At 41.4% G+C, this 27,919-nt stretch overlaps 1 long non-coding RNA gene across 3 annotated transcripts in view; it reads right to left on the reverse strand.

Moving 5' to 3' along the window:
* The window catches only part of LOC144454243 (uncharacterized), a 46,865-nt gene that overhangs the window by 4,009 nt on the left and 14,937 nt on the right, over positions 1–27,919 (reverse strand). The window contains exons 3-4 of one of the 3 annotated variants that reach the window (XR_013482569.1): positions 13,648–13,806; positions 1,114–1,858 (exon numbers count right to left, since the gene is read on the reverse strand). This is a non-coding gene — a long non-coding RNA (uncharacterized LOC144454243). Of the gene's footprint in view, positions 1–1,113; positions 1,859–13,360; positions 13,807–27,919 lie in introns of those variants that run through there. The other 2 variants (XR_013482570.1, XR_013482568.1) reach the window with 2 other exon arrangements.

Here is a 27,919-nt window from a genome sequence, read left to right on the forward strand (position 1 = left end):
CAGCTTCTGTCCTCAAGAAATTTACATCCTATCAGGGGCGACACATACATCAGAATAACAGCTAATATTTGCACAGTGCTTTAAGCTTCGCAAGACACTGTAGGTATACTCTCATTTTATCTTCAAAATATCCCTGTGGGGTAGGTGTTATTATTGTCCCCACTTTACAGGTGAGGAAACTGAGGCTGAGCGTGATTGTGACTTGGCCATGATCAGAAAGCTAGGAAGTGTCTGAGGCAGGATTTGAACTCACATATCCCTGACTCCAAGCCTAGAAATTCTTTCCAATACACCACATTGCTTCGATATATACGTACACATACAGGCATATTACTTTTTTTTTTCAGTCTCATCTGGTTTTCTTGGCAAAGATACTAGAGTGGTTTGCCGTTTCCTTCTCCAGCACACTTTACAGGTGAGGAAACTGAGGCAAATGGGACTAAGTGACTTATAGCTAGTAAGTGTCAGGTTGGATTTGAACTGGGGTCTTCCTGACTCCAGGCTCACTGCTCTATGCACTATGGCACCACCTAGCTGTTCCAGGTATATCACAGTGGTGTGCTGATAAAAGGGGTGTGTGTGTGTGTGTGTGTGTGTGTGTGTGTGTGTGTGTGTGTGTGTGTGTGTGTGTGTAGGTAGGATGTATGCAGGACACACTTGTAAGTTTAATCTGCCTTTTTTAAAAAACATTTTTTCCATCACTTTCTTAAGGCTACAATAAAACAATAAATCAAGGCCTGATTTGTAGTGTCTGTTGATTTCTGAGGCACTGAAAATTTAATAATCAGCTCTCAAAATGCATATGAAGAGGCTCCAGCATAGCCCTGGATATAGGATAGATACATGGCAGGAAAGCCTTCATTCAGGAAGTGGCACTTGGAAGAAACCTAGGGATTCTCCAACCATTCCCCATAAACTCCATTTCCCTTGAGCATATTTACCCTGGACTGAATCTGAAGCAATTGCTAGAGGTGAAGGGCACGTGGGTTCTCCTCCCACTGACTTACAAGTATATATATATAAAATACACACACACACATACTTTGTGTGTATATATATATATATATATATATATATATATATATATATATACATATATATACTATAAAAATGCTATCTATTATTATGAAATGGGCTACTGCTCCTCTTTTTTTCTTAACATATTTTATTTTTCCCTAATTACATGTTGAAGCAATTTTTAACATTTGTTTTTTAAGTTTTGGGTTCCAAATTCTATGTCCTCCTCCCTGAGATGGTAAGCAATCAGATATAGGCTTTACATGTTCAATCATGTAAAACATTTTCATATTAGTGATTCTGTACAAGAAGACTCAAAAGAAAAAGAAAGGAAGGAAGAAAGGAAGGAAGTGAAAAACAGCATGCTTCAGTCTGTATTCAAATACTATCAGTTCTTTTTCTGGAGGCAGAGTGTATGTTTCATCATTAGTCCTTTGGCATTGTCTTGGATCACTGTACATCTGAGAATAGATAAGTCATTCACAGTTCTTCATCGAACAGTATTACTGTCACTGTGTACAACATTCTCCTGATTCTGCTCACTTCACTATGCATCAGTTCACGTAAGTCTTCCCAGGTTTTTCTGAAATCATCCTGCTTGTCATTTCTTACAGCACAATCATATACCACAGATTTGTTGGCCATTCCCCAATTGATGGGCATCCCCTTGATTTCCAATTCTTAGCCCCAGAGGAGCCTCTGTCCTCCTCTTCTGACCACAGTTTATCCACTAGGTCCACAAGTAAAATGGAAGAGATCATTTGTACTGCACCCCATTAATAAGGTTCATTTCAATTCAACAACGATTTCTTGAATGTTGAACAAGATTCCTTGCCTGGAACTTTGGAGACAAAGATAAAGTTGAAACATTTCCTGCCTTCAAGAAGCTTACATTTCATTGGGGAGAGGAGCACAGAGATAAGTAAATATGAAGTATTTTCAGGATCAGGTCAATATGCAAACTACCACCTGGGGAAATCAAAACCCCAATTGAGAAGCATTTATTTAGGTCCTGAGTACTACACTGTGCTAAGTGTTAAGGGGAAAAAGACAAAAAGTTAATGTTGTCCCCTCTCAAGGCATATACTGAGTAAAATCTGTCATTAAGATATACACAGAATAAATACAAGATAGTTTCAAAGGCGGGCACTAGTACCTGAGGAGACCAGGAGAGGCTTCATGTCAAAGTTGGCACTTGGGACAAGCGCTGAAGGAAGTAAAGGAGGAAGTGAGGAGGGGGAGCCTCCCAGGCAGAACAGATTGTGTGCAAAGGCACAGACATCAATGGAGAGTCATGTTGGAGGAACAGCAAGAAGCCCTGTTTGGCTGGACCACAGAGTATAGGAAAAAGAGTATATATTTCTAATGAGGCTGGAAAGGTAGGCTGGGACCAGGTTGGGAAGGACTTGTAAAGTCAAACAAAGACATTTTATGTTTTCTGCTGGGGGCAATAGGGGGCCACTGGAATGTACTGAACAGGAAAATGATTGATAGGCAGACCTTAGAGAAAATCACTTTGGCAACTCTGAGGATAACAGAGACAAAGCAGGGAGACCACTTAGAAGGCAATTGTAAGAGATGATCAGGTTTTTCAAGGTATTGATTAGTGTTACTAATTTGTTTTCTCTTCTTCTTCCTCTTTGTCCTAAAAATACTTTGTTATAACAGATGCCTCTGGAAGGGGGAGAAGAAGGATGTAATTTAGGTGATATAAAAACAAAAGATATCAATAAAATTTATTTTTAAAAAATAAATATTTATTTAAAATATCAAAAAATTTTAAAAAGGCTATTGGTGATGAGGGCCCAAACTAGGTGGTGGCTGTGTGAATGGTGAAAGTAATTAGATATAAGAAATGTTGTGAAGGTAGAAATGGCAAGATTTGGCAGCTGAATGAATACAAGTTAAGGTGATAAGTCAACTTTGCAACTGTGGTTGCAAACCCAGGAGACCAAAAGGAATGTAGTGCCTTCAACCAAAATAGGGAAATGCAAAAGAGGGGAAAGTTGCAGGGGAAAAAGACAATGAGTTCTATGTTAAACATGTTGAGTTTGAGATGTTCATGGGACATCCACTAACGTAGAATTGGACCTCAGGAGAGAGTCTGAGGAATTGAGAGAAGGCTTTTGAGGGAGGGGATGCGGCACTTAAGCTGAACCTTGAAGGGGGCTGGGGATTCCAAAAGATGGAAGGTGGATGGGGGAAGGGGAAGAGAGAGAGAGAGAGAGAGAAGAAAAGAGAGAAGGAGAAAAATAACAGAGAAAGAATGGGAGAATAAGACAGAAGGGGGAGAGAGACAGAGAGATTGTCTATTTCTTTTTTCAGATTTGTGTTCTACTCCTAAGTGGTGTGTATGTGTAAGAGTTTGGATATGGGGGGGGGGGAATGACACAGAGAGAGACAGAAAAAGGAGAGACACATGCACAGAGTATTCCAGATTGCCAGCTGGTGAATATTGAACACAGAAGCTAAGGTACTTTTTACTCTGTCTCAGGTCATTACTTTTACTTAGTTTCTGATTAAAAGTAATGAGCAGGCTTGCCTTTGAATCCTCAGAGCTTTTTTTTTTAGGGACTTAAAGAGATGCATATGTACACAAATTTATATCTATACAATCATATAGAAATTTATATACACATATAACGTGTGTACACACATGTGTGTCTATGTAACTTCAGCATTTACTGCTGTGAGATTCGAATGAGATGCTCATTGTACATCACTTAGCACAGCGCCTGGCACACAGTAAGTGCTACATAAACGTTGGTGGTGGTAGTGGTGCTGAGTTGTTCAGTTGTAACCAGCTCTTCACGACCCCATGGACCACAGCACACCGCTACTGTTCACAGGGTCTTCTTGGTAAAGATACTGCAGTGGTTTGCCATTTCCTTCTCTGGTGGATTAAGGCAAATAGGGTTAAGTGACTTGCCCGGGTCACACAGCTAGTAAGTGTCTGAGGTTAGATTTGAACTCAGGTCTTCCTGACTTGAGACCCCGTGCTCTATGCACTACAGCATCACCTAGCTGCCTCCTGTAGAAATATTGATTATTATTACTATTATTTATACAAAGTTTGCCAAAGGTCTTGGTGCAACTTTAAGCTTTAATAGCTTAAACAGTATTATTTAGATTAATAAGCTTTAATGGCTCCACATCGCACTAAGATAGATTCTCTGAGCCTCAGTTTCCTCATCTGTAATATGGCAATAATAATAGCACCTTCCTGATAAGGTTGTTGTGAAGATCAAATTAGATAACGTACACTATAAAGTGTGATCGATCATGTCCCAAAAGTCTTAGTGCAATTTGGAGCCATTAAAGTTTATTAACCTAAATAATGCTATTTAAGCTATTAAAGCTTAAAGTTGCACCAAGAATTTTGAGGCCAATACCACTGCCAGGGCTCTTTGTCACGGAGATCATACAAATGGGGAAGGGACCCACATGCACAAAAATATTTATAGCAGCTCTTTTTGTGGTGGCAAAGAATTGGAAATTGAGGGGATATCCATCAATTGGGAAATGGCTGGACAAGTTGTGGTATATGAATGTAATGGAATACTATTGTTCCATAAGAAATGATGAGCAGACAGACCTCAGAAAAACCTGGAAAGACTTGTATGGACTGATGCTGAGTGAAGTGAGCAGAACCAGGAGAAAGTTGTACATAGTAACAGCCACGTTGTGAGATGACTGACCTTGATAGACCTATCCCTTCTCAGCAAAGCAAGGATCTAAGACAATCCCAAAAGACTCATGATGGAAAATGCTGTCCACATACAGAGAAAGAACTATGGAGTCTGAATGCAGATTGAAGCAGACTATTTGCTCTTTTTTTCTCTCGTGGTTTTTCCCTTTTGTTCTGATTCTTCTTTCACAACATGACCAATGTGGAAATATATTTAATATGATTGTACATGTATAGCATATATCAAAGTGCTTGCCATCTTGGAGACGGATAGGGGAGGGGAGGGAGGGAGAAAAGAATTTGGAATTCAAAATCTTATGGAAGTGAATGTTGAAAACAAAATAAATAAATAAATGATTTTTTAAAAAAAAGACTTTTGGGATACTTTGTATAAATAATGATGGCCAGTATTTCTATAGGAGGCAGCTAGGTTGCCCACTGGTTAGAGCACTGGGCCTGGAGTCAGCAGCCATAAGCTCCTACAGTCTTCCCAGAGGCCCTGATTGGCCCTTTTAAATGCTCCTCTGTTGACACAGTCCACTGCCATGTTTGTGAAATTCCCATGCATGTATAGAGCTAATCTGATAGTTCCTGGTGATGGGCCCTGGACAGGCAATCAGATAGTCAAAGAATGCCTGGTTGTTATTAGCCATTGGACAACTTGAACTGAATAAAATCACAAGCATAACAGCAGCATAAGATGTGAGGTAAGCCCTTGAATACAGCAAACCTGTTTAGCTTATTTGCCCAATATACTGCCCTATTGTGGCCCCTGTGGTGTGTGTGTATGTGTGTGTGTGTGTGTGAATTTCGGAAGTTTTGGCTGTGATCACCCACTGTACCAGTAAAAGGTGGGGTGAAGGTGGCTGTCCTTGGGACATCTGTGTCTCTGAATCCCTCCTGGGGACTCAGCTGGGACAGCGATGGGGCGCCTACTGAATTGTCCAGCAATTTCAGGTGGGGAAACTGAAATGAAAGACAGGCATGGATATTCTGTCCTGATGCTAGTGTCTTCTAAGATAAGAGAGAGAGAGAGAGAGAAACAGACAGACAGGCGGAAAGGAGAGACAGACAGAGATACACAGAGAGACAGAGACACAGAGAGGAGAAAGGGGGACAGGTCAAGGTGGGAGGGGGGCTCTTGGATCTCTGAAAGGACCAGGCAGCACCAGTTCCCAATGTCCCCACGATCACCAACAATTTAGAGCTAAAAGGGACCATCTAATGGTTATTTATAAATCATCTAATCCACTTCCCTCATTTTGCAGATGAGGAAACTGAGGCCTAGAGATGTTAAGTGACTTGCCTAGTGACTCACAGGTGGGAGGAATCAGAGGCAAGATTCAAACCCAGGCCCTCTGACCCCAAAACTCAGGCTCTTTCCCTTATATCAGTGGTTCCATATGTTTTTTGTTCTACAAGTCCCTTGCAACAAAAAAAAATGTGTTGTGAACTGCCAGGGTAATGTAGTATACTATCCATAGTGGTTTTTTTAGGTTTATTAATTAAGTGCTTTCCATAACTTCATAATTTTCCATTACTTTTGCCCACAAAAGCTCCAAATTCAAATGTACATTATATAATTAGAATTACAACATATAAAATTTTATTCTACCTCTAATTATGAAAATTCTAAATAAGAAACTATAAAACTCTAGTCATAAAATAATTATCAATATTTTATGTGGCACATTCTGTAAGGACTAAAAGTAATCTAGTAAGACCTTATATGCTCACTATTATTTGTAAGACTTCCTATTAAGTTTCCTTATTTTAAAATTTTTGTTGAATATATATGACATTTTTAATGAAATGAGCTACAACTTGGAAGATGTTCAACATAATATAATAATCATATATGAACTAAATTTCCACGTTGGACTTTTTTATGTGAACAAAGGTTTGCAATATTTGGCTCAGCACCAACGAACACAGATCTTAAATCTGGTTCTGCTTTGAGTTTATTTCTCTATTTTGATTTAACATAAGAATAAAGTAAAAATACTTCTTCACATGACTATGTTGTAGGAAGTGGCAGGAGAATTTTATAAGTCCTCATGATGAGGGATGGAAATTAATTTTTTTCTTTTTAGCTACCTAACCAATCAATGAAAATGAACATAAAACACGTACTTTTCTACTGACTGATAAGCACCTTGTTAAATTATAAATGTGCCTCAGTTCAGCTTCATAGATTGCTTCATTTTAAAACAATGTTTATATATAAACTAACCCCTGTAAGAAAAGTCTCTTCACAAGTGACTTTCTTCTTTTCTACCATCGGGACACCAGCTACATTTTCACAGAAACTCTGCTGGATGATTACCAGGGTTGCCAACCATTACATTTGAAAATGCACCAGGTAGAAGAATAATAACATCAGCAGAGGCTAAGGTTAAATAGGAAAACAGCATCAATACTGCAACGAGGGGCAAATAAGGTTTGTTTCAGCAACATGCGTGTGATGGTCCATGATGGTTTTAAGATGGCTTGTAATGTGCGTAGCCAGCAAACATGACATTTGAGGTGAAAGAATTCAAATGTTCTAACGCGTCAATCTAATGGTTACATAGCTGATAAGGTATGATCAGAGGGTGACAAAGAAGAACGAGGAGGACTCTGGTATAGTGCACAGACTATAAATGAAGAGATGTGCCTGACTGAGGCTGACCATCTGTTGGGAACCAGTTTGTGCTCGAATGTTGATCCCTTGTGGAGATTTGGAAACAATTTGATGACTGGTTGAAAAACTGCAAAGACATATTTCACATAGTTATAAAAGGGCCAGAATTTGATGTAATCTCTACAAGAACACCAAAATCACTGTGCACATGATTTCTGTAGGAGAAAACTTAAGATGCTTCAAACATGCACATGCTTGTTTTCACAGAGGAAAAATATATTTGTAACATAATCGGGTGATTATCTGCTGCTTAAGGCCCCTTTAAAGAATTTTTAGTGTGCACCATCATGGTGGCCCCAATGGGAGCTACTGCACTACATAATGCTGCCTGGTACAATGACTGACAGCGCCTTAAGTTTGACAGTTTACACGATGTTTACATGTGCTGTCTCATTTGATCCCGATAGCCTTACGAGGGAGTGCTACAAGTATTATCCTTATTTTAGAGATGAGGAAATTGAGACAGAGAGAAAACAAGTGACTTGCCCTGGGTCACGCAAAATTCACGGCAAGATTCAAGCCCAGCTCTCTTGTACTACCAAATTGAGGGCCGTTTACACTCTGTTGTGCTATTCCATATGCCTCCATACCAGACCGCATCTCTCAAGCTGGTCAAAAGTCCTTCAGAAGAATCTAGTATATATGAGGCTCTGGCCCTGATCTCCCTCTCTGGGACTTGAGGAACTGTCCCCCCCCCCCGCCCTCACAATGCCCCATGCAGATATAGGGAGTTAAAGACAGTCCTAGAGTAAAGGTGGTGGAGCTGGCTTTGCCCCACCATGACAAGGCTCCTCCAAGACTATTCACACCCAGAAGAAGTTTAGCGTTAGCTGTCAAGAGGTCATCTCCCTCTGGAAGGGATCCCTGAGCAACTTTGGTTCCTGTCTTTATAAAGTAGCTCCCACGGCCTTCTGGGAGCTTCCTTTTCTTCTTTCCTCGCCACAAGAGCCCCTCCCCTCATCCTCTCCTTGAGCTCCCAGCTCCTTCCCTAAGCACCCTGTGCCAAACTGCATTTAGCACTCATTCTCCACTCACTTAGCAGTGTCCCAGTCACTGGACCCTCAGCCCTCTCTCGTTCATTGAGTCTTTCTCTCTCGTCCTCTCAGCATGCCATCCTATTCACTGGGCCTTTATCCCTACCTTACTCAGAACATTGAAGGCATTGAAGCTCCCTCCTCCTCACTGAACCCTTCTGGCCCGTATTGAACACCTATCCCCCTATCCCCTTCACTGAACATCCTGTCCCACTCCATGAACCTTCCTTGCTTGCTCAGCTCACCGTCTCCTTCGTTAAACCTTTATCCCCCCTCACTGAGCCTCGCTTCTCCCCCTTCAAACTGCTCTTGCCCTCACTGAAGGCCCATTCCCTTCACTGAACCCCCATTTCCTCTTTGTACTCCCATCTTTCTCATCAATGTACCATCCGTTGGATTCTCCTGGTCTCCTCAATCAGCACACTATCCCATTCCCTGAGCCTCCATCCCCCTCATAGAACAGCTAGCCGCAGAACTCCCACTGATGTCCCTGAGTCCCCCTCCTCTCACTGAGCCCCAGCCCTCACAAAGCCTCCACCCCTTCACTGAGCACCTGGCTTTCCTGGAGCTGTCGGACCCCAGGTCCGTGGCAGCTGCTTTCACCTTTGTTGTTTTCACGAGGCCCCTGCCAGGGCTGTATGCGTGCCAGGAGTGACTGGCTGCTTTTGTCCTTATGGTCCTAGCGGGGGAGGAGGGGAGGCACTGGCAGAGAGCCCCGTCATGACAGAAATGTCTTCAGTCTCCTTCTGAATGTCAGGATCTAGACCTCAAACAAGCGCTGCCGGGGAAGCATTAGAGCTGCCAGAGCCCGTGGAGACCATCTTCTGGGTCCCTCCTCTTGTGTGGAAGAACCCTGTCTTCTAGTTAGTTGTCTCAATGGTAAATGTCACTGTGTGCTCCCCTCCTGATCCCCACTCCACCTCCCCTATTAGACTAAAAGTTGGCTGAGGGCAAGCGTAACATTCTAACTAACAGAACCAGTTACTAGTTCTTCACGATTAAGCTCAGCCAGCTACCGTGGAAGGAGACTGGCGATTTCCTTGGTCTGGGGAACCCCTCCATGAAGAACAGCTCTCTTCCAGGGCAAACCGGCCTCTTCTCTGGAACTTCCAGGCTTAGGAAGCTGCCCAGAGCACTGGGAGTTCCCAGACTTGCTCAGAGTCGCACAATTTATGTTCAAAGAAAAACCTGAACCCTGTTCCTCTGGGCCTCAAGGCTGACTCAGCATCTCCTATCCCACACTGCCTCTAAAACAAAGATGTTCACATTTCAAGTCCCAGCCCTGATACTTCTTTTCTAGCATTTACATAATACTCCCATCTTATCTTCACAATAACCCTAGGAGGTAGGTGCTCTTATTATCCTCGTTTTACACACAAGGAACCTCAGGCAGGTAGAGGTTAAGTGACTTGCCCAGGGACACACAGCTGGTACATGTCTGAGGTAGGATTTGAACTCAGGTCTTCTTAATTCCAGGTCCAGTGCTCCATCCCTGTACCACCTTGCTGCTCCTTACTGCCTGGGTGACTTTGGGCAAGTCATGTTCGCATTCTGGGCCTCAGTCTCCTCATCTGTAAAGAGTTTAGAGGAGATCTGTGGTGTTTCAGCTCCAAAGTCCAATTGGATTCAACAAATATAATACCTAACACTTATACAGCACTTGGAGGTTTGCAAAGAGCTTTACATATGCTGTCTCATTTGCTCCTCACAACAGCCCTATGAGGCAGAGGCAGTTATCATCCCCGTTGCACAGATGAGGAAAGTGAGGCTCGGAGAAGTTAAATGACTTGACCAGGGTCCCACAGCTGGTAAGTGTCTGAGGCAAGATTTGCATTCAGGTCTTTCTAACTTCAAGTTCAGTACTCCATCCATTACACCACCCAGCTATCTTGAGATTTATGAAATGCTAGGTTTTAAAAAAAATGTATGATGGGCTCTTCGTTAGGCTTAGGGTCTTTTGGGTTCAAGTCCTGCCCTTGACACAATAAGAGATGTGTTACCACGTGCAAGTCATAGCCTCTCATTGTGCTGAAGCAATTGTCTTAAATATTAAAGTGAAAGAGTAGCCAACTTAGGTAGACCTTTAAACACCAAGTGGGGGAATTGACATTTTATCCCAGAGGCAAGAGGGAGCCACTGAAATTTTTCAGTGAGGTCATGATGTGATCTGATCTGTGTTTTTGGAATACACACACACGTATAGTATGTACACATGTATGCACGCACACACAAATAGTACTGTTGTATAGATCAGGCTGGAGAGGAGAGAGAGTAGAAGCAAGGAGATCAATGAATTAGGAAGTTATTACAATCAGGATTAAAAGTTCCTGGTTGAATGAGGGAGCTGAGAGAGAGGGAAGAGCAAATTTGGATGCTCTGAGGCTAGAAGCCTGGGTTACTAGAAAGATGTGCTGGAGCCAGCTCTTACCAGCTTGCCAGAGCTGATTGTTAAATTTCTAATGTAAGCATTTTCATCTTGGAAATCAGGATATGCTACAAATCAGGACTTGGTTGATTGTAATGTTGATTTCTAGACTTAGGAAAGTGATGAGTGTTAGTAATGCTTATTAAGCTTAAAAGTGAGTCCTGCATACACTTACTCCCCCACCCCAGCCCCACTAAGCTGGCTGTTAAAATTTACCGGTCTACCTCTGGATGGGGATGCTCTCAACAGAATTAGGGAGAAGTGATAAGGGAAAGACTGAGGTGGGGTGAGTTTTACTTTGGACGCGCCGAGTTTGAGATGCACCTCTCTGGGATGAAACCACAGGTAAAATTTTTTTTTTTAAATTCTAGAAATCGTGCTAAACCAGGACATAGAAATGTCAAAGCCAAAACGGTCCCAAGCTCCTCTTGGGAAACGCTGTACGAGTTATATGAAAATGAACAAATGGATTTAAACAACCTCCTCCCTTTACAACTAGAGAAACTGAGGCCAAGAGACTCAGTCCACAAACACTTATTAGGAACTTTGTGTTTGCCCGGCCCCATGCCAGGAGCTGCAGGTATCAAGAGACCAAATAGTTCCTGCTCTCCAGAAGCCTGCCTTCTCCCGGGATTAAAGTACATACGCATATATAAGGGAATAAAAAAATACAAGGTAAATAGCAGGTAATTTCGACCTGCCCAGGTGACACTGGTTCTGTGGACTTGCCGCCTGTGTTCTTTCTGAAATCTGCACTCTCCTTCCAGCTCCAGGGTGAAAGAACAATCTGTATTGCCCCCTCGTGGAGGGTGCTTCTTCCCAGGCCCAGACAGGTACCTCCTGCCCCCTCCCAGGGCACTCCCCCTATCTCCACTGGGCATACAAAGAAAGACAAAAGACAGTCCCTACCACAAAGGAGCTCCCAGACTAGTGGAGGAGACCAGACAGTACAAACAAGACAGATAATTCCAAGGCTGAGTGCTTGAGTTGGCTGGGTCAGGGGTAGCTTTGTTGGAGAGAGAACATCAGTTCTCTTCGGGAAAACCTGAGTGCTTTGGATGATGGTAGAACTGTTCTGTGCCCTCTCCGAAGGCCTGTGTCTGCCACCCTGCCCTTCCCTGGCCCAGCCACCGGAAACAAAGATGAAAGGACCAGCACAGCTTCCAGACGCACCACTTGGAATAGCTAAAGCTGAGCATGGACATTTTCAGTGACAGTGACAAAACCCATTTTTAACCCTGGCCACCTGGAGAGCTGAAGCCAGGGCCCAGTGTACAGGCATTCTTCCCTGACCTGACTATTTGCAAACAGGACCAAGGGGTGGGGAGAATATTTCTGAGGAAAGAAGGAAAGGCCCTGAATGATGACTTTAGGGAGTTACAGACACAAGGAATTTGTCATTGTAATGACTGTCTTTGAAATCAAGGAACCCTGGGAACAGAGAAGGGATAAAGTCCTTTGACTTTGTGTGTGTGTGTGTGTGTGTGTGTGTGTGTGTGTGTGTGTGTATGAGAGAGAGAGACAGACAGAGAAGAGACAGACAGACAGAAGGAAGGACAGAGAGAAACAGACAGAAGGACAGAGAGGAGACAGAGAGAGGAGAGAGAAAGGAGACAGAAAAAGAAAAGAGAAAGAGAAAGGGGAGGGGGGAGGGAGAGAGGGAGAGAGAGGGAGAGGGAGGGGGGGAGAGAGAGAGAGAGAGAGAGAGAGAGAGAGAGAGAGAGAGAGAGAGAGAGAGAGAGCGCGCGCGAGAGAGAACCAGAGCCTGGAGGAATCATAGGATCATAGATTCAGAACTGTAGGAAACGGACATCCAGGGAAGGTAAATGTCTGATCATGGTCACGGTCACGCAGGTCCTAAGGGTCAGAGGTAGAATCTGAATCTTGGTTCTCCAGGTGCAGATCCACAGGACTGCCCCGTTTCATTGACGCTGAGGGAACCCTATGGGCTTCTAGAATTGCCCTATTTCACCCCTTAGAGATGCTCTATAGAAACGGCTGTAAAATGGTGTCAGGCTGAATTTGCCCAGCTGTTGACAACTGGCAGGTGAGGAAGCCAGGAAGCCACTGGAGTCATTTTCAGGAACAGCCACTGGCCGGTTGGATTGTTAGAAGGACACTGCTGCCCTCTAGTGGGGAATGTGGGTCCCAGCAGGCCCCCTCTCAGGGAAAAGTCGACAAACACTGAGGGGTGGAAAAACAGGCTTTGAACATGCTGAGTGAATCTCAGGGGCTTCTTGGGGAACCACCACTGCGTATACCATTGTATGGCAGAATTAACATGTGAAAAGTTTTCAACAGGCTGAAACGATGTGTAGAAATTAGAGGAGATAAAACTCCCTTGGGATAAATATGAAGTCCCTGTTTGGGGACAAAAAATAGTTTACCCAGCTGCCAGATGGGGAAGACCCAACCGGACCAGCATTTAGCTGGAAAAGACTTAGGGGCTCTCTTGACCTCAAATGAAATATGAGTCAGGAGCGTGACGTGTGACAAGGCTGCTTACAAAGAAATGTGAACATAATCTTGAGCTGTAAGAATAAAAGTCTAGGGTCCAGAAAGGTGATCACGTGTACTGAGCAGAGCTGTAAGTGGCAATTTTAGTACTAGAGGAGTGGCTGCCTCAGAGCAAGAAGCAGCGACGGGAGGAGGTCACACCAAAGGAGTCCTCTCCTTCTGATCAACGTTGTCATTCATGATGAGAAAATAATCCTTCAAGTACAAGGTAGTGCAGTGGAAAGAGGGCTGGATCTGGAGTCAGAGGAAGTGGGTCTGAATCCTGGATTAACCATTTATTTACCTGTGCAGCACATTACTTCCCCTCTCTGAGTCTCAGTTTCCTCTTCTATCAAATGAGGGGGGTGGGCTAGATGGCCTCTGAGGTCCCTTCTGGTTCTATGTCTATGATCCTAGGACCTTGGAAATGTCTCTTCCCTTCTCAGGGCTTCAGTTTCCTTATCTGTGAAATGGAAAGAGAGTATCAATTATCCCTCACTCTCAGCCATGTGAGCAGACCATTCTTTTCATGGTACATTTCTTTGATGACATCCTTACCCTCCTTTCCCTTCATGATAAGTCCTTGTTTGTAATGTCTTGCAGTCTGTTCCCAACCACTATGAAACTAGCCAATACCCTTTGGGTAAATATTCATTTCAATTCTCTAGGAATTGTAGGACTTCAGGACTCACAGCTACCATTTGACTCTGGAAGAATAATATTGATGTTGAAAGATGTGCCTTGAGGAAGCAGTACAGTTGAACTCTCCTCTACAAAACTCCTCCAAACAAATTTAGAAAACACAAGGCAATCTTCATGTGGAAATCCAGGAAAATACCACAGACAGTCATTTGTCCAGCCCAGCACAACATAAGGATACAGAATAAGATGTCTGGGGATATGAGGATAGGTTCGGAGGCAGAAGCATTCCACAAAGAGCACTCCGGTGCCCACAGAAAGGCTACACACCAAGGCAAGAGAGGTCCTAGACCTGTCCAGGGGCACTATGTGTAGGGTTCAGGAACAGGTGTTCTGCACCTGGCAGCTTTGTATATATGTATGTGTATACATATATATGTACAAATACATCATATATGTGTGTGTATATGTGTATGTATGTATATATATGTCTCACCATAATGAGCTATTATGGTGTCCGGAAACTTAAGACACAAATGGCAAGCAATGCCTCAGAGAAAAACACAGCTTTGGCATAAACCCAGTGAGAATGCCTAGAAGAGATGACACAATAGAGTATTAAAAAATGTTTTTAATAAAAGGAATAAGAACACTTAAAAAATTTTGAAAAAGAAATGAGAGCTGTAGAAGAAAAAATTGGAAAGGGAATTAACCATTTGGTACAATAGGTAACAGACCTGTCTAGATAACAAACGCCTTGAAAATCAGAATGGAACAAAAAGAATATTAAAACAAAGTCAAACTAATACATTGTTGGTGGAGTTGTGAAATGATCCAACCATTTTGGAGAACAATTTGGAACTACGCCCAAAGGGCTACAAAAATGTGCATACCCTTTGATCCAGCAATAGCACTTCTAGGGCTATATCCCAAAGAGATCAAACAAATGGGAAAAGGACCCACAAGTACAAAAATAGTCATAGCAGCTCTTTTTGTGGTGGCCAAGAATTGGAAATTGAGAGGATGCCCATCAACTGGGGAATGGCTGAGCAAGTTGTGGTATGTGAATATAATGGAATACTGCTGTGCTATAAGAAATGATGAGCAGGCAGACTTCAGAAAAACCTGGAAAGACTTGTATGGACTGATGCTGAGTGAAGTGAGCAGAACCAAGAGGACTTTGTACACAATAACAGCCACGTTATGCAATGACTAAGATTGTTAAACTGAATCCTTCTCAGCATTACGAGGATCTAAGACATCTCCAGAGGCCTCAGGATGGAAAATGCTGCTCACATCCAAAGAAAGAACTATGGAAGTCGAATCACTATCACTTATTTTTACCTTCTGTTGAGTTTTGTTTCCTCTTTCTGATGGTTCCTCCTATTGGTTTTAATTTTTACTTACAACTTCACTAATGTGAAAATATGTTTAATGGGTATGTAAATGTAAAGCCTGTATCAGATTGTGCGCCGTCTTGGGGAGGGTGGGGGGGAGGAAGGGGGAGAAAAATTTTCAACTCAAAAGCATATGGAAGTGATTGTTGACAAATCAAAATAAATTAATAAAATTTAAAAAAAAGTCAAGACACCCCTAACCTATCCTTTTGTGCTGGCAGGAGGTCCACAGGTGTCATCAATTGCACATTTTGGAGTTTTTTAATGTAAGGACCAGTGGCGTTGATTTTTTTTCCCTAAAAAAAATACTATTTGTAATACAGAATGTTTCTCTAGGAGGAGGAGAGGGAGGTAAACTTGGGCTAACTACAGTGATGCAAGAAACAGAAAAATCAACAAAAATTTATTTACAAAAAGGAAGTCAAGAGACTGAAAATATAGAAGAAAATGTAAGCTATCCTATAGCAAAAACAACTGACCTGGAAAAGAGATTTAGGAGAAACAATTAAAGAATCATCACACATCTGAAAGCCATGAACTAAAAAGATCTTAGACATCCTATTTCAAGAAATCTTGAAAGAAAACTGCCCAGATCTCTGAGAATCAGAGGGGCAAAGCAGAAATAAAAAGAATCCGCTGGCCACCTCCGGAAAGAAAGCTCAAAAGGAAAACTCCCAGAAAGATCACAGCCCAAACCCAGAGCTTCCAGGTCAAAGGAAAAATACTGCAAGCAGCCAGAAAGAAAGAATTCACCTACCAAGGAGCCACATTTAGGATCACACACAGTTTAGCAGCCACCACTGTAAAGGAGCAGGGAAATTGAAATGCAGTATTCCAGAAGGCAAAGGATTTGGTCAGCAACTACTAATGGCATATGTCTCCCAAATTTAGTAAGCAATTGCTAATGATGTGTGGATGTCCCCCAGATTTGGGAAACAACTATGAATGACATGTTCCCCAGATTTAGAAAACAACAGTTAATGATATATGTCCCCCAAATTCCCTTCTAGAGAGAGGATTAAGGCTGGTCCTATTGCTGCTTTCTTGGGGTAATGAGTACCCCAAACTGGGTAAACAACTGACAGACACTCGCTAATTATGTTAGCTTTGGCTGATTCTTTTACTACAAACTTAGGTAATCGATCCCAATCAGAACTCGGTTGTGATCATCTAAGGCCTATAACTAGAACTATAAGAAATCCATTGGAGATCCTTAATCTTTAGCCTGATCTTGGGTCTCCAATGAGGCTGGCTTCTGAGCCCTACCCCTGGTTGAGACTCAAGCATTGCTATGTTCTCTTGAGGGGAGCACTGAAATGCCAACTTGTTAGGCAATCACCTTAGAGAGAGAGACACACAGGTCCTCCAGACCACAAAGTATGGTGGTGGTGGTGTAGTGGGGTAGCTACATGGCACGATGGAGACAGCACCAGGCCTGAAATCAGGAAGACCTGAGTTCAAATCTGACCTCAGACACTTATCAGCCATGTGACCCTGGGCAAGTCACTTAACCCTGTTAGTCTCAGTTTCCTCATCTGTAAAATGAGCTGGAGAAAGAAATGACAAACCACTGAAGTATCTTTGCCAAGAAAAACCCAAATGGACACAATGGAACAACAAGAAATATGGTAGGAGATATGCTTACTGGGAAGCCCTAAGAGTTCAGGGTGGTGATTTGTTCCTACTGGGGTTAATGTTTGCAATGTCTAATAGACAATATAAAGTAACGTTCACATGTATTTGATTAATAGTTAGAGTGCTAGTACTAATAAGTGTAAATCTAAGAAGATGATGCCTCCACCCACAGGAATCATTTCTCTGCTAGACTGGTCAAGCCACCAGACTTCCTTAGGGGTCCTTGTTATGCCAGCTTCACAGAAAACCATTGTTACTATCTTCTATATTTCCTTTAATTAATTAATTAATTGATTGATTTTTAGTTTTCAACACTCATTTTTATAAGACTTTGAGTACTAAATTTTCTCCCTCCCTCCCCTTTCCCCTCCTCAAGGTGGCCTGCAATCTGATATAGGTTATACATGTACAATTATTTACACATATTTCCACATTAGTGATGTTGTGAAAGAAAAATCAGAACAAAAGAGAAAACCACGTATCTTCTATAGTTCTAAAAAGTTTTCTTAAACATATTTTTATTAATTTATTTTGATTTATCAACAGTCACTTCCATAAGCTTTTGAGTTTTAAATTTTTCTCCCCCTCCCTTCTCCCCTCCCTCCCCAAGATGGTGCCCAATCCAATACAGGCTATACACACACATTCCTATTAAACATATTTTCACATTAGTGATGTTGTAAGGAAGAATTAGAACCAATAGGAGGAACCGCCAGGAAGAGGAAACAAAACAAAACAGAAGAAAAAAAAAAGAGCAATTAGTCTGCTTTGATCTACATTCAGACTCCATAGTTCTTTCTCTGGATGTGGAGAGCATTTTCCATCATGAAACTTTTGGAGACATCTCAGATCCTTGCACTGCTGAGAAGAGCTAAGTCTATTAACGTCAGTCATCACACGATATGACTGTTACTGTGTGAAACTCTCTCCTGGTTCTGCTCACTTCACTCAGCATCAGTCCATACAAGTCTTTCCAGGTTTTCCTGAAGTCTACCTGCTCATCATTTCTTATAGCACAATTAGTATTCCATTACATTCATATACCACAACTTGCTCAGCCATTCCCCAATTGATAGGCACCCCTCAATTTCCAATTCTTTGCCACCACAAAAAGAGCTGCTATAAATATTTTTGTACATGTGGGTCCCTTCCCCATTTGTATGATCTCTTTGGGATATAGCCCTAGAAGTGCTATTGCTGGGTCAAAGGGTATGCACATTTTTATAGCCTTTTGGGCATCGTTCCAAATTGCTCTCCAAAATGGCTGGATCATTTCACAACTCCATCAACAATGTATAAGTGTTCCAATTTTCCCACATCTTCTCCAACATTTTTCATTTTCCTGTTTTGTCATGTTGGCCAATCTGATAGGTGTGATGTGGTACCTCAGAGTTGTTTTGATTTGCATTTCTCTAATCGATAGTGATTTAGAGCATTTTTTCATATGACTGTAGATGGCTTTAATTTCTTCATCTGAGAAATGCCTGTTCATATCCTTTGACCATTTATCAATTGGAGAATAACTTGTATTCTTATAAATTTGACTTAATTCTTTATATATTTTAGAAATGAGACCCATACCTCATTGCCTAGCAAAAAATTAAAAAATTTTAAAAATTAAAAAAAAAAAGAAATGAGACCCTTATCAGAGACCCTGATTATAAAAATTCTTTCCCAATTTTCTACTTTCCTTCTAATCTTGGTTGCATTGGCTTTGTTTGTGCAAAATCTCTCAATTTAATATAATCGAAATTATCCATTTTGCATTTCATAATGTTCTCTATCTCCTGCTTGGTCATGAATTCCTTTGTTCTCCATAAATGTGATAGGTAAACTATTCCTTGCTCTCCCAGTATGGTTATAGTGTCAGTCTTTATATCTAAATCATAAACCCATTTTGACTTAATTTTGGTACATGGTGTGAGATTTTGGTCTATGCCTAATTTCTGCCATACTCTTTTCCAGTTTTCCCAGCAGTTTTTGTCAAATAGTGAGCTCTTTTCTGTTTTGTTTTGGCAACTGGAGTTAAGTGACTTGTCCAAGATCACATAGCTAGTAAGTGTCAAGTGTCTGAGGTCAGATTTGAACTCAGGTTCTCCTGACTCCAAGGCCAGAGCTCTATCCACTGTGCCACCTAGCTGCCCCAAAATAGTCAGTTCTTATCCCAGAAGCTGGGGTCTCTGGGTTTATCAAATAGTAGATTACTATAGTCACTGACTACTGTTGTCTTGCATACCTAACCTATTCCACTGGTCCACCACTCTATTTCTTAGCCAGTACCAAGTAGTTTTGATGAATGCTGCCTTATTATATAATTAAAGATCTGGATCAGCTAGGCCACCTTCCCCTGCATTTCCTTTCATTAGTTCCCTTGATATTCTGGAACTTCCATTACTCCAAATGAATTTTGTTATTATTTTTTCTACCTCTATAAAATAATTTTTGGTAGTTTGATTGGTATGGCACTGAATAAGCAAATTAGCTCAGGTAGAATTGTCATTTTTATTATATTAGCTCAGCCTACCCATGAGCAACTGATGTTTTTCCAATCATTTAGATCTGACTTTATTTGTGTGGAAAGTGTAAGGGCACGGCTTTTAATGAAAGGTAATGATTTTGATCATATCTGGAAGCACAACATCTAACTTTGGTGATTTTTTTTTGGCTACAAGTGTCTCCTGATGGATCATGCAGTGAATAAAAGTGATATATCCATTGGCACCAGCTTTAATTTTTGCTACAAATACAACATTTTCACCCATCATTGTGCCAGCACCATCTGTACAGACTCCAACACAATTTTTCCACTGTAAACCTTCATTTGTGAAAAATTCATCAACTTTAAGCTATATATCTTCCCCTCTCGTGTGCCCTTCCTAAGGGTAACAAAACCATAATTACTCCTATATGCTTCCTTCATAAACATATCTTACATAAAGTGACAAGCATGCCATGTCAGAAATATCAGTTGTTTCATCTAACTGAATTGCAAACTTTGAGCTGCCCTTAACCTTGGTAACAAGCTACTGAAATTGGTCATTACTAATTTCGGAAATTCTTTTGCAAATGGTATCAATTGATAAAGGAATTTTACGAATTTCATCCCCATACTTTTTCCCATGAACTATTTCTGACATTTTAATAGCAGTAGGTAACACAAGATCTCCTATCATGTCGGGCTTTTTAGTTTTTGCAATTAAATAAGAAGTTTTATAACATGTAAGTTAATACTTTTCAGTGACAGCAAAAAATTTGTCAAAACATTGTTTTTCTTTATTTGAAGATTTTAAAATTGTTCAAAATACTTCTTTGGTTTATTGCAGTATACTGCCTGCTTGGTATTAAGATATCATTTTAGTTTGGCTGGTTTCATGCTCTCTCCAGCCAAAACTTCATTACTAATTAAGCAAAGAGGTTTTTCCACACCATCATTATTATCAGAAGTAAGTCCATATTACAAAACTGATTCAACATATTTTCTTTTTCTTGTCAATTTAGGTGTACTACAACCTGGTAGCAAAGACTCTGCAACATTGTATTTTTACCTCTTCTCTCTAAATTTAGCCACTTATCCATAACTGCAAATTATTTTTGTCCTAAAATATAAATATTGCTAATAATTTCTCAAGTAAATGCTAGCTTTAGTTTATGAAATTACATTTGTTTGTGCTTAATTTTAAAATTTGATATTCACACTTACATGCCCATACAGTGGGGATGGTAGAGAAATGTTATTAAAGGGCTTTTGTCTTTACTTGCTACAATTAAACACTTATGTTTCTGTAAAACAAGGAGAAAGCAGCAATTTTAAAAATCAAAGAGCCTAACACAATACAATCCAAAGATATACTAATCTGACACATGCTGAGGAATGATGGCAGGAAAATATTAAAAGCCTTTATTTTCTGTAATTAAACTATTGTGTTTCTGTAAGAGCAGAAAAGTGTATGTACAGTAAAAACACTGCAATTTATGACATACAACAGTCTCAAATCTGAGCCAAGGTGTTTCTGGCAGCATCCATCGGTCTTGTATAGCATGACAGCATGTGAGGTGCAAAGTAAGCATGTTGGGTGTTCAGAATCAAGGCTGCAGTGAAGTCTCGAGATGCAACATGGGCAGGTGCTGCCAGAAGCACCTCAGACTCATTAAACATTTGATTTTGAATTAATTTTTGGTCGTTGCACATTTGGAAACCTTTTACTGTTGCCAAATTTTTCAGGACCACTACATTCAGTTACTTGACCCCATGTGGGGTCGTGACCCACAGTTTAAGAAACCCTGTAAACCAGAGAACCTCTACCCTTGTTCCTTGTTATGGTGACCTAGCCCAGTTTGGCAGAGGTGACTCAATTACATGGAAAGTCCCCCCGCCCCAGCTATTTTGTGGCCTCTCTCTCCCTTGTCATCCCTTTATTGCTCAATATGGGGAGATGACTGAGCATTTGGTCAATGAGTGACCATGGTTGCCAGACTGCAGGCCTGCCCTTCTACTCGCCCGTTGGCCCATGTTGATGTTTTGACATCCACCCATCAGCCCAAACCTACGAGCCTGTTTATTGACTTTGGTAGAACTCCTGGAAAGTCAAGATAGGACTGTTAAGATCTGCTCACTAGCCCATCTGTCAACCAATGGGATTCTGTATTTTGTGTGGTCTACCCACCAATCAGATTCTATTTTTGGCCTGCTCTAACTGTATTATCTGGGTATATAAATTGTTGTTCATCCTTAGTTCTTGAAGAGAATCAAAGACATCAGGAAGGTGATGTCTTGACTTGCAAGTGAAATGGATTTAAGTGAGGCAGGACTGCAAAGTCATCCAGCCTCACCTTCTCCTCCACAGTCATCTGAGTCCAGTGGCAAGACATATGTCAGGACTGATGAGAATAGGATCTGGATCCCAAAAAGGAAAAATCCTGGACTTTCCCACATGGACAAATCTCTGGCATTCACCTGAGGCTATAAACCCATCAAGTGGCTTTCACTGTGGCTTTGCCCAATCTCTGTTACCCTTAACCTAGCCTGGCCCTCCATTGTTTAACCTCCCTGTGGCCCCAGCCATTTCCCACCCTTAATCCTATCTAGGCTCCATTCTCCCTTGGCCACCCCTGAAGTTCTATTACCTCAGACTACTTGGCCACTCCTAGATCCCTCCCATAGTCTTTCTGTATATAAAGTCCATCTTGTCTCCATTAAGATGCTGGAATTCTTATAATCTAGCCACTGCTGAGATTTCTTACAATCTGGCCACTAGCTCACAGGTGCTCAGATTCCTTAAGAGTCTGGCCAATATGGCGGATCTTTAATAAACCTCCTTGTCTTTGGCTGAAAGAAGTCTTGGGTTGAATTATTTCACACAGGACCCATGTGTCGTGATCTTGGGGCTCCAGCACCCCTAACCTCTACACCTCATCAAGGACGACTGGAGATGGCTGAAGATGTGGGAGACTTTGGCCTTTTTAAGTCTTTTAGACCTGGTCTTTTCCAGGTCTATTTTTCTGAGGCAACACCCATTCAGTGATTCAGTAATTTAAAGCTAGGCAAGAAATGAGGCAAAAGATGGGTTTAGTTTGCCTGTTCAAAAAAATCTATCTTGAAAGGGGAAGACCCTCAGGGTTTGTGGCCAAAGCAGAAACAGTTACTATTTACACTCATCAAAAGCCGTCAAAACCCAAACAATGATCAAGGGATGCTTGGGCTGGGACCTATTTATAGGCCAATCAGTGAAAGGTATAGTCAAATAGCTCCATTTGAATACCAATGAGCTTTATCAAAGCCTGGTTTTCCAGGGCTCTATTTCTAGAAATAATAAATGAAACTACATGGGACAGAAGAGTTAATTACCCCAGTTTTTCAGGGGAAAAAATGATAGAATAAATAAAGAGGAAGACGGGGAAAAAATCTAGCCCCCAAACCTCAAGATAGCTTACAAGGTTTAAGTAATTAAAATTTATATTCCTTTGGGTAGAGCACCCACATGTAAGTGTATGATTCCCCATGTGGACAGAGGGAGAAGAAGGAAGGAAGGATAAAAATTACCCAACTGGAACTGGCCAGTTGGGTCCCCAGTGGAGCAGCTACTAAGGCTCTGGAGGAAGTGGGCATCTCAGATCGTGAGGAAGATCTAAAGTCCACTTCATTAGAGGGGGCCACAGACCCTTTAATAGAGTGTCATTGGCTAAGAGCTCTGCCTCAGTGGTTTCTCTCGAAGATTGGACAATTTTGAAAATCCCTATGATGTGGTCTAGAGATTTAGGGGTGCTGGGATCCCAAGATCATGACATGCGGGTCCTGCCCTAAAGAATTTGACCTAAGTCTTCTTTCAGCCAAAGACAAGGTTTATTAAAGATCAGTCATATTAGCCAGACTCTTAAGGAATCTGAGCAACTGTGAGCTATTGGCTAGGTTGTAAAAATATGATCAGTGGCTAGAATATAAGAATCTGAGTACCCTTAATAGAGACAAGATGGACCTTATACACAGAAAGACTGTGGAAGGGATCCAGGAGTGGCCAAGCAGTTTGGGGTGACTGGAGGAGGGGTCTAAGGAGGATCTGGATGAGAGTGGCCATTTCCTTTTCCATTAACGTGACACAACATAGCATGTGTACATAAAATACCAAGATAAGAAAAGTCCCATTATTCAAGCTAGTGTCTGGGTTGAAGGCACCTTGGTGGTCATAAATAGAAGAATGCTCTTGGTTAGCTTCAGCTGTTGACACAGAAAGAAGCATTCTTAGTTCACTCAGAGAGAAAAGATTAATTCAGGTTTTTGGCCTTTATTGGGGCTCAACTGATCTTAAATGACTATCTATCTATATCTATATCTATATCTATATCTATATCTATATCTATATCTATATAGATGGCTAACACAGAAGTTCTTGACTCTCCCTTAGGTCCATCACAGTGCCTGAGAGATTTTATTTTGGTTTTCATTTTCTTTCTTTTGAGATTCCAACTGACCTAATCCTTCCTGGAGGAGAAATATTTTAGATTCAGCCTTTTTTTCAATTTTGAAAATTTTAAAATATTTTCTTGGAGGGATGAAAGCCTAGATTTTGCTTCCCTCTTACTGGCTTCTAACAGTCATTGGTTAAAGTGAATCCTATTCAGGGTATTTGATTTTTGACTCTGCCTCATCAAGGGACATTTTGAAGTAGCTAATTTTATCTCTATGAGAATGAACTCTATTGGGGCCAGCAATTTCAGGGATCAAATTTTCAAAATGATTGTCAATGTTCCAAAAACTTGCAAATATCTAAACCAAACTGAGTGCAGGCCCTTTCGGGAAGCCAGGTAAAGTAAACCCCAAATTGATTTCCCATGGGTCTTTTTACCAATTTTCAATTAAAGATGGGAGTCCATATTCAAGCATGATTAGGTCCTTACTGGTCGAATGGAGAGGTCAGTTGGGGACTGGGCACAAGGAGCCCATGTTAGTACCAAAAGCTCACTCCTGGGGACCATGTAAGATGTAATCTTTGATGAATCCCACTACTGCCAGTATTTAATGTCAAGTCCTGAAATAAACTGCCAACACATTTTGGAGATACCCTGTTCTCCAGAGCTAAGGCCCAGGAAAGCTGTGCCCTGAGCTTGGCATAACAATATTCCTTTGAACTCTGGAATGACCTCACTCTCTGGCAAAGTGTATTGCTTCAACCAGCACCAGGTGTTCACTGAGGGATTTAGCTCTCCCTATTTCTCATGGCCACCCATCACATGTTAACAATCCCTGTTCCTTGTAACTACCAGGTACAGTACTCCTATTCCTGTGACAGAACTCTGGTTCTGTACCCTGAAGAGTAATCATGACCCCCAAGACTTGAGACAATGACTATTCCCCTGGGACCCAAGGACTCCTGTATTGTCCCAAGGAAATGCCAACCATGAGAACAGTAACTCAAGACCTAAAAATGATTATGTCATGGTCCAGCCCACTTATGGTTTTTATGTATATAAGACTTGTCTTTGGTCCAGCATGTTAAGTCCTCCTTCTTGGGAGGGGGTGCTTCTGCCTGCAGGTGTCTCTTCCCTACTTTCTTCATTGCTGGATTTCTGCCAACTACCTTTCCTTCAATGCCCTAGAGCAATAAAGCCATTAATCTTGCCAATTGCTTTTTAAAACTTTTATAAGATTTAATCCTTATTTTTTCCTTAAAACAAATTCTACAGAGTAGTACCTAAAAGCTTACTAAGATGTTTCAGAAGAGAGTGAGTTCCTGTAAGTACTCCAAAGTCTGAGGAGTTCTCTTCTACAGTCTTAAAATGACTAATTGTCAAGCTCCTTAATGATTAATCTCAAAACCTCCAGAATCCGTTAAGATGTTTTTAGTGGTTCTACAACTTTAATTATCTAACTGTATTTCTGTAATTCCAATATGGCCAGTATCGTAATAACAGAAAAAAAAAGTTGTCTTACAGGCTTTTCCTCTTTTCTTATAATCTAATCTCCCTCGGAAAGTCTAAGGTGGGAGTTAGTCCTGCTTTCTGGGGCAACTGCTTCATCTATGAAATCTTCTCAGTATTCTCTCTAGCTACAAGCCTTAGAAGTTTTTGTGGCTGGCTCCATCTTAAATCTTTCAAGGTAAGAGAATCCAGCTCATAGCACAAACATGACAGATATTCTGCATCTTACAAAGACACAGATACAGACAAAAACAAACAACAAAGTGTGCAATTAAAACAACAATTTCAAACAGTTCCAGAGGCACACAAACCAGAGGCATAAGTGATTACAAAGCCCAAAGGCACTCAATTAAGCCAATTAACCAATGTGCAAAAAAATGGGCCTTACCAGAGTGATCCATGATGAACCAGGTCCAGAAAGAGGGGTTCTGGAGTGTTGTTCACAAAGAAAGGCAAGCTCAATCAAAGGCTGAGCTAGAATTGGAGCAGGAACAAAGGACAGAGGACTCACCAGATAAGGGGAGTCAGACTCCAGAGAAATAAATCTCCAGTGAGCTTAGTCCACTCCCACTGGTACCAGAAAGTCCATTTGTTCCACTTCTGACACCAGCTAATGTCAACTGGACTGGAACCAGCCTCTAACCTGTGGATGGCCAGGGCCGAAACAGAGCAGGCTAGAGACAGGTGTGTCAGGACACAGACAGAAGAAGGACCAAAAGCAAGTCTTATATACACAAAAACCACAAGTGGGCTGGACCATGACATAATCATTTTTAGGTCTTGAGTTATTCTTATGGTTGGCATTTCTTGGGACAATACAGATGTCCTTGGGTCCCAGAGGAATAGTCATTTCTCATGTCTTGGGGGTCATGATTACTCTTCAGGGTACAGAACCAGAGTTCTGTCACAGGAATAGGAGTACTGTACCTGGCAGTTACAAGGAACAGGGATTGTTAACATGTGACGGGTGGCCATGAGAAATAGGGAGAGCTAAATCCCTCAGTAAACCTGGTGCTGGTTGAAGCAATACAGTTTGCTAGAGGGTGAGGTCATTCCAAAGTTCAAAGGATTGTTATTATGCTAAGCTCAGTGCACAGCTTTCTTGCTGAGCCTTAGCTCTAGGAGACAGGGTATCTCCAAAATATTTCGACAAAATCAAAGTCATAAGTGGAGGAATAAAGCATCTTTAATTCAATAAAGTAGTAAACGTGCCACCCTGGGGGATGTCCCATGATTGCAGAGTACAATAGATTTTCCCCACCCAGAAACCCATGAAAAAGGTTTTTGTACTTTTAAGAGGAGAGGGGGGAGAGGTAGTATGAGACTGTAAGGCCTGGTCATGAGATGCCAGCCACCCTTGGCAATCTGAGCAAGGAAAACTGCTTAATTCTAGCTGTTTGGCCCTTCACACCACACATCCCAACAGAAGGAGTAAGGACATCAGGGGCTGCTGTTTGGTTCAAGATGCCTTTGTTTCCAAGGAAAGATTCTAGAATGGGGACTTAAGATGCGGCTCAGCTCAACCTAATCTACACTATCTTAAGGGTGGGCATGCAATCATATTACTGGGATGATTAAGAGATGGTGGCAGTGAATATTACCTTTGGCATTAACAATTTGATGTAGCAATGCATCTAAGGATAGATTTCAGGGGGCCCTTGAACTTAAAAAGGGAAAAAACCCATTAAATCTTTCTTTCCACTAACCTTTGATTTTCCTTTGTAATCACGATCTTCTTAAAGAGCAGGTCTGACTATCTCTCTCTCTCTCTCTCACACACACACACACACACACACACACACACACACATATAAATACATACATACGTATAGATGGATAGATAGAGGATATATCTACTTCACATTTGCATATTTCAATATCTTTATCTTTTAGTCTCTCCACAGTGGGAACTTGAGCTAAAGACACTTGGGGAGACCACCCTCACATTAAGAAGCATATACAAGATGATTTCAACATTTGCTTAAATTCATCAGCTGTGTTAAAATAAGAATTCTCTGCTTGGTCTTAATAGTGTAACCGTAGACCTGGGTTGGCCTAGGGGGGATATAGAGAATTCCCTCTGGAATCAGCTCTGGATCTGGTTCAGACCTGAGGGATGCTGGCCTCTAAAGACAGGAATCAAGTCATTTTTCTTGAGGTCTCTGGCTCTTTTCACCCCAGAGTCCACTTAGCCTTGGCTCAGGTCTAGGGGCTCCCCAAAAGTGAGTAGAAAGGTATTTAAGTAGATCATGCCTAGACAGCTAGCTATTTCCTCCACACAAAAGAAATGGTTAAAACACAAAGAACTTATAAATACTCACTGACAAAGACTTAAAACAATAACCCATAACTCCCAAAGTGCTTTCCCAAGAAGCTCTTATGTACAATAGAAAAATATGGCACATTTTACATGACTGCTGAACATTCATTTCATCTTGACCATGGTTGCTTCCCATCACTTCTGAGTTCACGCAGGGGCTAGTCGCTGCCAAA

This window comes from Phascolarctos cinereus, unplaced genomic scaffold (genome assembly GCF_003287225.1).
Source record: "Phascolarctos cinereus isolate Bilbo 61053 unplaced genomic scaffold, phaCin_HiC Scaffold_726;HRSCAF=1367, whole genome shotgun sequence".
Classification (NCBI taxonomy): domain Eukaryota; kingdom Metazoa; phylum Chordata; class Mammalia; order Diprotodontia; family Phascolarctidae; genus Phascolarctos; species Phascolarctos cinereus.